The 7,287-nt window shown below is 49.3% G+C and overlaps 2 non-coding genes across 2 annotated transcripts; both read left to right on the top strand.

Annotated features, from left to right (window-relative positions):
• TRNAT-AGU lies at positions 226-299 on the top strand. The gene has a single exon. It is a non-coding gene; the product is annotated as a tRNA-Thr (tRNA).
• TRNAV-UAC lies at positions 4,864-4,936 on the top strand. The gene has a single exon. It is a non-coding gene; the product is annotated as a tRNA-Val (tRNA).

The raw sequence follows: 7,287 nt of genomic DNA, 5'->3' as shown, positions 1-7,287 counted from the left end.
CCCAAAAACCTCCTAGAAGTGAAATGGTTTGACTACATATTTCAAGGGTCCAGGGGCTACAAAAGTTTTCCTTTTCTTAGCTAGAGAAAGTACAAGAACCAGAGGAAAATCCTGAATAGTCTCAAGGTTTTTCCCTTGATCAGAAATCAAATGAAAACTGCATTGGTCAGACAAGAAAGTGAAATCTCTTCCAAATAATATATGAGTCAGCCTCCATTCAGAGTTGGCTCTGTGGCTTAGTTGGTGAAAGCGCCTGTCTAGTAAACAGGAGATCCTGGGTTCAAATCCCAGCAGGGCCTAGCATCATTTTAAATACGCGGGATAGAAATTGGAATTTACATATCTTAAAGTCTCACCAGTAGAAGGGAATAGCATTCCTTGGTACTTCACTTTAAAAAAAAAATAAAAAAGATAGTAACAGCAACTTTCCTTATAGCAAGTGAAATGAAAGAAATGACAAATCATCTGTGTTAAAAACTCAGGATACTGGCCGTGACATTATGAGATGGACGTTATATGTGCTTAAGACAATTAACTCTTGGAGTTCCGTCGTGGCGCAGTGGTTAATGAATCCGACTAGGAACCATGAGGTTGCGGCTTTGGTCCCTGCCCTTGCTCAGTGGGTTAACGATCCGGCGTTGCCGTGAGCTGTGGTGTAGGTTGCAGACGCGGCTCGGATCCCGCGTTGCTGTGGCTCTGGCGTAGGCCAGTGGCTACAGCTCCGATTCGACCCCTGGGAACCTCCATATACCACAGGAGCGCAGGAGCGGCCCAAGAAATAGCAAAGACAAAAAAAATATTTGTTTTGATGGCTCATTGAATGGTTAATCTCTCCAATTGCCCCCAATTTTGATCCACATATCTTTCTGGAACACTGAATAGCGCCTTACGGCCATGCTTCTTAAAATTTTGTGAACAAATAAATGTCCCAGTGACCCATTACAATGACAGTTTTCTAATTACTATGGGGCCTACAAGTCAGCATTTCTACAAGCTCCCAGATAAGTGACATTTACAGTACAGTTACATGAACCATCATTTGTGAAGCAAGACTAGTGACAGGGTGATCTAATTCCAATGGGTCTGCTTTTGAGTGCTGTACTTTTGTATGTTTACAGCTCTTTTCTAAATTCATTAGATAATCTGCAGTTGTTTTTACTCATTTGCCTTAAGTCAAATCAAATCCAAAAAGAATAGAAGAACAAGGAAAAAATTCTAAAATAAATTAGAGTGGTGTAGGAGTGCCATCTGTGGTGCAGTAGGTTAAGAATCCTACTGCAGTGGCACAGGTCACTGCAGAGGTGCTCCTTTGATTCCCTGGCCCCAGATGCAGTGGGTTACAGGATCCAGCATTGCCACAGCTACAGTTAAGTTTCAATGCCTGGCCTAGGAACTTCATGTCCCATGGGTACAACCAAAAAGAAAATAAAAGAAAAAAAAAATAGAGTAGTGTAAATCAAGTAGTGTCATAAGTCTTTCCTCCTTTTTATGTGATCAATGGAACTCCAAACTATACCAGAAATTTTGGAAGGGCGAGAAAAATGGTTACATCTAAAAGGAATAAGAGAAAATTAATGACAAGCACACCAAATCCTATTTTTTCTTCAAAAAAAAGGTGGAGGCAAACTAAAATTTTAAAGTTCAATTTTTTAAAAAACACTACTTTTTGATCAGAAACATCCTCATGCATTTACTAGTCACATGCTCTAAAAAAACCCCAATAAACTTGGAAAAATACATTAAATCCTGAGACTTGAAATTTAGTAGTTTATCTGCTGCTTGGCTTTTCAGACGCTAGGAAATATTTTTAAAGTATTTATCATTCTCCTCACATGCCCTCCTCCCCTACCTTCGGTAATGAGCTCAGCATTTCTCCTGAGGGCTTCCTTCCAAACAGTTGCTTGTGTCTCCCCACAACAGTCTCACAGGCTAGTGGCCCCTGTCGTGAGCATTTGGGATGGCTGCAGTGTGTCAGAAGAACTATGTTATGGATCATTGGGGGTGGAACACTGACTGGCATTAGCAGCCAAAGGGATCAACAGGGATATGAACCACTGCCAGGAGGGGTGGGTATTTCATGACAACTTTGGTCTCTACAAACTGATTCCCAAATGAAACCTGTAAACTCAGAGGTAGGTCTTCCCGAAAGGGTCTCGGCTCTAATGGAAATCCCATTTCTCTACCCACTGAAGTGGGTGGATGCTCATTGCTCCTAATTTCCATGACATTTCACATGGCCCATAACCTACCATCACCAAGAAAGAAACTGCCTCTCCTGTGAACTCTCCCTGCCTTGACTTCTGGTTTTTTGACCAGCTCATAGACCTGACTAGTGTTTCCCTGGGGGCTCGAGCCTAATGAATCACCTTGTCTATGCAGACTGACTTCTGTTCACTTTAATCCTCCTCCCATTGCACATTTCACAGGCATCGGGGTACCAGTCAGCGGGATCAAGGGTGGGAAAGATTGAAACCCAGAGTGGCAATGCTGGAATGTTGAGGGGGAAAAGTTAGGCGGGTTCCCATCAAGTTTTAAACTGGAGATCTTTCCTATGGGAGGCAGAGGTGGAAACGTCCACATTACATGGAACAGACTTCTGCTGCAGACCCTGGGCAGCCTTAAGAGCTTATTCCCTGTCATCATACCCTCTTCTCCCTGCTCACACTGCGGGGTAATGCCGAGTCTGCTGCTACAATTCCACACTGAAATTGGTTCCAGGCAAAGTACCATACCACGGGAGCCATGCCCAAGCCACAACGATGACAGCATTTGGCTGCCGAAGCCCAATCTTGAATGCATGAAGAAGAGCTTCACATATCTGGGCACTTGTTAGAACTGGCAGTACTGTTATGATTCCACCACCAAAACACTACCCTCTCAAAGAGATGCTGGGTTGTTCTTTCTTCTTTCATCTCTGCATCTCCCGTAATTGTCTCTGTAGCATCGTGTTGGGACTAACTTGTCACCTCCAAGTCTACCAGTCTTGCCCAGGCCCCTCCCCCCCCTTTAATCTCCTGTTTCCATCTCCAGTTGTAGGGCACATGGGCACTTAGCACTCAGCACAGCCCAGAATGGATTCCTTCTCTCGCCTGTTAAGTGGACACTCTCTTCCAAGGTTCTGTCTCAGCGAGGAAACAGGGCTTAAACTTGACTCCAGCCACCGCCTCCACTAGCCGGTCAGAATCAATTGCTGATTCTTTACCCTCTCCCACCTGCGGGATTTCCCTCTCCCGTCTCCCTGATGTGGGAGCTCCGCTTTGAGCCACCACGCTCTCTCCTTCATCAAAGCCCCTTCCTCATTCCTGTGTCTCCATTCTTGGCCCCTTGAATTCCTTACCTGCCTAGCAAGCACGCAGAGGGGTCTTTAGCTTGAAAAGGAAAGGGTCATTTCTTCACACTTTCCCCACCCATCCCATCAAAGCGTTCAGTGGACGCCCCAACCCCACCAGAGCCCATTCTTCCTGCTCTGACTCATATTTTGCCACTTTGTCTTACTTCTGCCTGGGCCATGCCTCGTTGAGCTCCTTTGGAATCTCCCCCCCCCCAAAAAAAACCTTGCTTTCTCTCGCTGTGCTCCTCTCCCAAATGCCAGATTCCCCTCTGCTTCAACCAATTCACTTCTTTCCAACTAGTAAGACTCAGATCAGCGGTCACTTCTTCAGGAAGAGTCTCCTGGACACGAAGAGTTGGGAAAGTACCCCTTTTCTATGCTTCTGGGAAAAGGCATAAGCGCTTATCTCTGTGGTTTCCATGTGGCAAGTTCACAAGTTACTCACTGACTTCCTGCCATCCTATTATAATCATCAGTGCATGTGCCCTTTGCTATCCCAGGCCTGTATACTTTTTCAGGACACCTGGTAGCTCCAGGGTCTAGGTCAGGATTGGGCACATTGTGGGCTGTTCATTACTTTCTTTTAAGGACATTCTAATCAAGTATTAAAACACAAGAAGCCATCGTTTATGCTGCCAACTGGATGTGAGGGGAAAGGCGGGGGGAGACTCCCATGTTGCTGCTTGGGAAAATGTCATCACTCTTTTGTCGCCTGGAACACCATGACTGATCCAAGTTTTAGTGGCTGAGCGCAAGAGTTTTCAAATTTGCTTTTGTCAAAAAGATGCTGATGCAGAGCTGTCCCGTGCTGAATTCCTCGGAGGAGAGGACGCCGGGAAGGGAAGCCTGAAACAATGGAGATCAGATTACAAGGGGAAAATAATAATAATAATAATAAGGCCTAGGCAAGTAGGTGGTCTGTGGAACAGATTGAGCTCATTCAAAGCACAGGCACTGCAAGACAGGACAAATGACACTGGATAAAAGATTGGCTGGTGACTCCTAGATTCTCTCAGTCAGCATAAAGTCCAGGCACGTGAATTCCCAAACACTTCTCCTCCGCTTGTCACCCCGTCCTTAGAGTCGACTGGGCAGAGCCCATGCCCACCCCTGCTCAGCCGTCACCTCCAGACAAGCATTGCCGCAAGTCTGGTGGTCCGGAGGGCACCGTGGGTTGGGTCCTGGCTCCTATGGTGAGGAAGAGACATCGAAATCAAAGTCGCAGGATAATCATACCAGGTAGCTTCTTGTCATCAAACGCCCTAGGAGTGTGCTCTTACCCTGTCTGCTGTTGGGAAGGACTTTGGACACTGCCTTTAAGTCATGCTGCGTTATGAATCATAGACTTTCTATAGTCTTCTTTGAACCAAACTGTGACCGGGGGGTGGGTGGGGGAGTGCGGGGAGCGGGGAAGCAAAGTACCGAGATTGAAAATAGACGAAGGGGAAAATAGTAAATGCTGCATTTGGGGACGCGAAGGAAAAGAGCACGCCCTTTCTTGGGCGGTGTGCAATGGCGGCGACCTCCGGGCCGTTTCCGTGGTGTAGTGGTCAGCACATTCGCCTTACACGCGAAAGGTCCCCGGTTCGAAACCGGGCGGAAACACCGCCCCCTGCAGGCTTTTGCCACCCTGTCAGGGACAGCAATGCTTTCCGCTGTACCAGGTGCCTGCTCCCGGGGATCCCCAGCCTTCCAAGTCCGCACACCAGCCGTGCTCAGACCTCCTTCTTAGTCAAGTCCCTAATGAATTTGAAGACTCCTCGAGTTCGTCTGCATCCAGCACCTTTGACCAAGTTTGTATTATGCGTATGTCCTTCCAGTCTGGCTAGGGCTTCCCTTCCCGGGCCTTCGAGGTGTTCGGTTTGGCTCTATCAACCTTTCTTCTATGCCGGGCCCTTGCTACGTGATGCCTAACATGCAGCTGCTCGTCTCAAAGGCATGGAGTATTTTCCAGAATTTCCTTCAACAGGCTTGATTGTTGTCACGTCCACGGGTAGTCTATAGGCAAAAGATTTGAACAGGCACTTCATGAAAAGTAACCAAAGAAGCAGTACGCAGCTGAGGAACGCCCACTGCACTGTCAAGGAAGAAATGAGGGAAGGGAGGGAGGGAGGCAGTCAGTCGAACAAGTAGACTAAAGTAAAACAAATCCAGAAACCAAGGGTGGTGCTAGCACATGTCTTCCATGTCCGACATTTTTTTCTTGCCAGAAATACTTTCGGAAACCGTCAGTAGGAAATGCGTATGTGGAGAAGGTGGAAAGGAATGGCGCAGAGGATGGAGGAAACGCATGGGAAATGTATCCTGTCCACCGCTCCCACCCCCGACTGCACGGGATCTTTGCTTAACTTGCCTGTCCTTTCCTTTTTTCTCCTCCTTCCCCGGGGCCCGCCGTCCTCACCCCGCCGGCACCCTCACGGACTTGGCCCGCGGTCCGCGCCGGTCGATGCCTCTCTGCTCAGGTGTTTCCACGCACGCCGTCGAGGCCACGTCTCACCTTTTCTGGAAGCGCAGGCGGCGTGCCCGGGTCTGCAGCCCCAGACGCATCGCCCCCGGGCCCTGCCGCTTCCACGAGTTGTCCTTTGGGCCCAGAGACCTCCTGCTTCACGGGGCTCAAAAGACAGTGGCGTTTGGGCCCAGAACCGTCCTGGCCGCATTGGAGTGGGGTCGGAGTGGGTTTCCCTGCGTGCGTGTTTAGAGGCGAGTCTGTGGGACACGCATACACGGACTCGGGCGCTGGGGACCTCGCAGGCAGGGTATCTGGGCCCGCAGCGTCTCCCCTGGGGTCTTTCCAGCGTTCGGCTCCGCTCGAGGTGCGCGCCCAGCAGGAGGAGACGTTCCGCGTCGCGACCAAGGAGCCCGACTGTTCGCGGAGTCGGGACCGTGACTGTTCCGAGTCAGGCCCACGCGGCGCGCGCTTTGCATTTGCTGGACTCTGGGAGGAATGTCTCACAAGTGAGAAAGGAGAGGGGCCCACGTGTTTCAACAGGATACTGAGTTGGTGATGTGTGCGTGTTCGCGGTACAGATTTTTGGTTATTAAAAAAACAAAACACACACACACACACAAAACCCACGACATTCGGCACATGCTACTTCTCCTTGACTGTTAAGGAAGACGTGTTCACCTAAGAAGATATGGGGAAGTCATTCTGGGTTAACTGTGATTTAACTAAGCCTTTTTGCTAGCTAGGGCTGCCTGCTCTGTGACCTATTAAACTTGTCTTGTATGTCTGCTTTAACCATTAACCTTTAAAGCCGAGGGCGCGTTACCCGAAGAAAGGCGGTTCGTTTTTAAAGAAAACGCGTAAATGCCTCCCTTCCTGGGACCTGGGGGCTAGTAGTACTTGCCAGGTGCCTGGGCCAGACGGACCCGCCCTGTGCCTGCTGCTCCGTCTTTTGGGGAACCTTAAAGGAAGGTGCCCCGTCGGGTTTGGTGCTCTTTGTTCTGACAAGACACCAACCTGTGCTGAAATCCATGCTTCTCTGAAGCAGTTGCTCGGGGCTCTCTGAGAGGCTGTGTCCCGGGGATATAAAAGGCGTTTCTCTTCCTAGAATACGTGGATCGCTCGTTGATTCTTTCCGTCAACAACCGGGTACAAGGCGGGAACATGGGGGAAAGCACGTCCCGGGCGATTTCACTGCCACATCTGAGCTATCAGTGCATCTGCATTCACAGAGCTCGGTACGGTCGGGCGGCAGCGGCGGCGGTCGCTAATCGGAATTCCACTCGGGGAAGCCGCATTTGCCGGGCTCTTGGCCCTGGTGGGCTGAGGGGTGTGGTGGGATGCAAATGCCTGAGCGGCTCTTTGTTGGTTTGTTTTTCCCTCAACCTGTTTTGGGGGAACTTCAGCGGTTTCTTGGGTTTGGGTTTGGGGTTTTTTGGTGTAGATCGTGTCAGACCCCAGATGTCAAATTCTGTGAACTTTACCGGGACGAAGGGATAAAAAGGCAGAA

The sequence above is a fragment of the Sus scrofa genome, chromosome 7 (assembly GCF_000003025.6).
Source record: "Sus scrofa isolate TJ Tabasco breed Duroc chromosome 7, Sscrofa11.1, whole genome shotgun sequence".
NCBI lineage: Eukaryota > Metazoa > Chordata > Mammalia > Artiodactyla > Suidae > Sus > Sus scrofa.
This window is presented reverse-complemented; position numbering and strand designations above follow the sequence as displayed.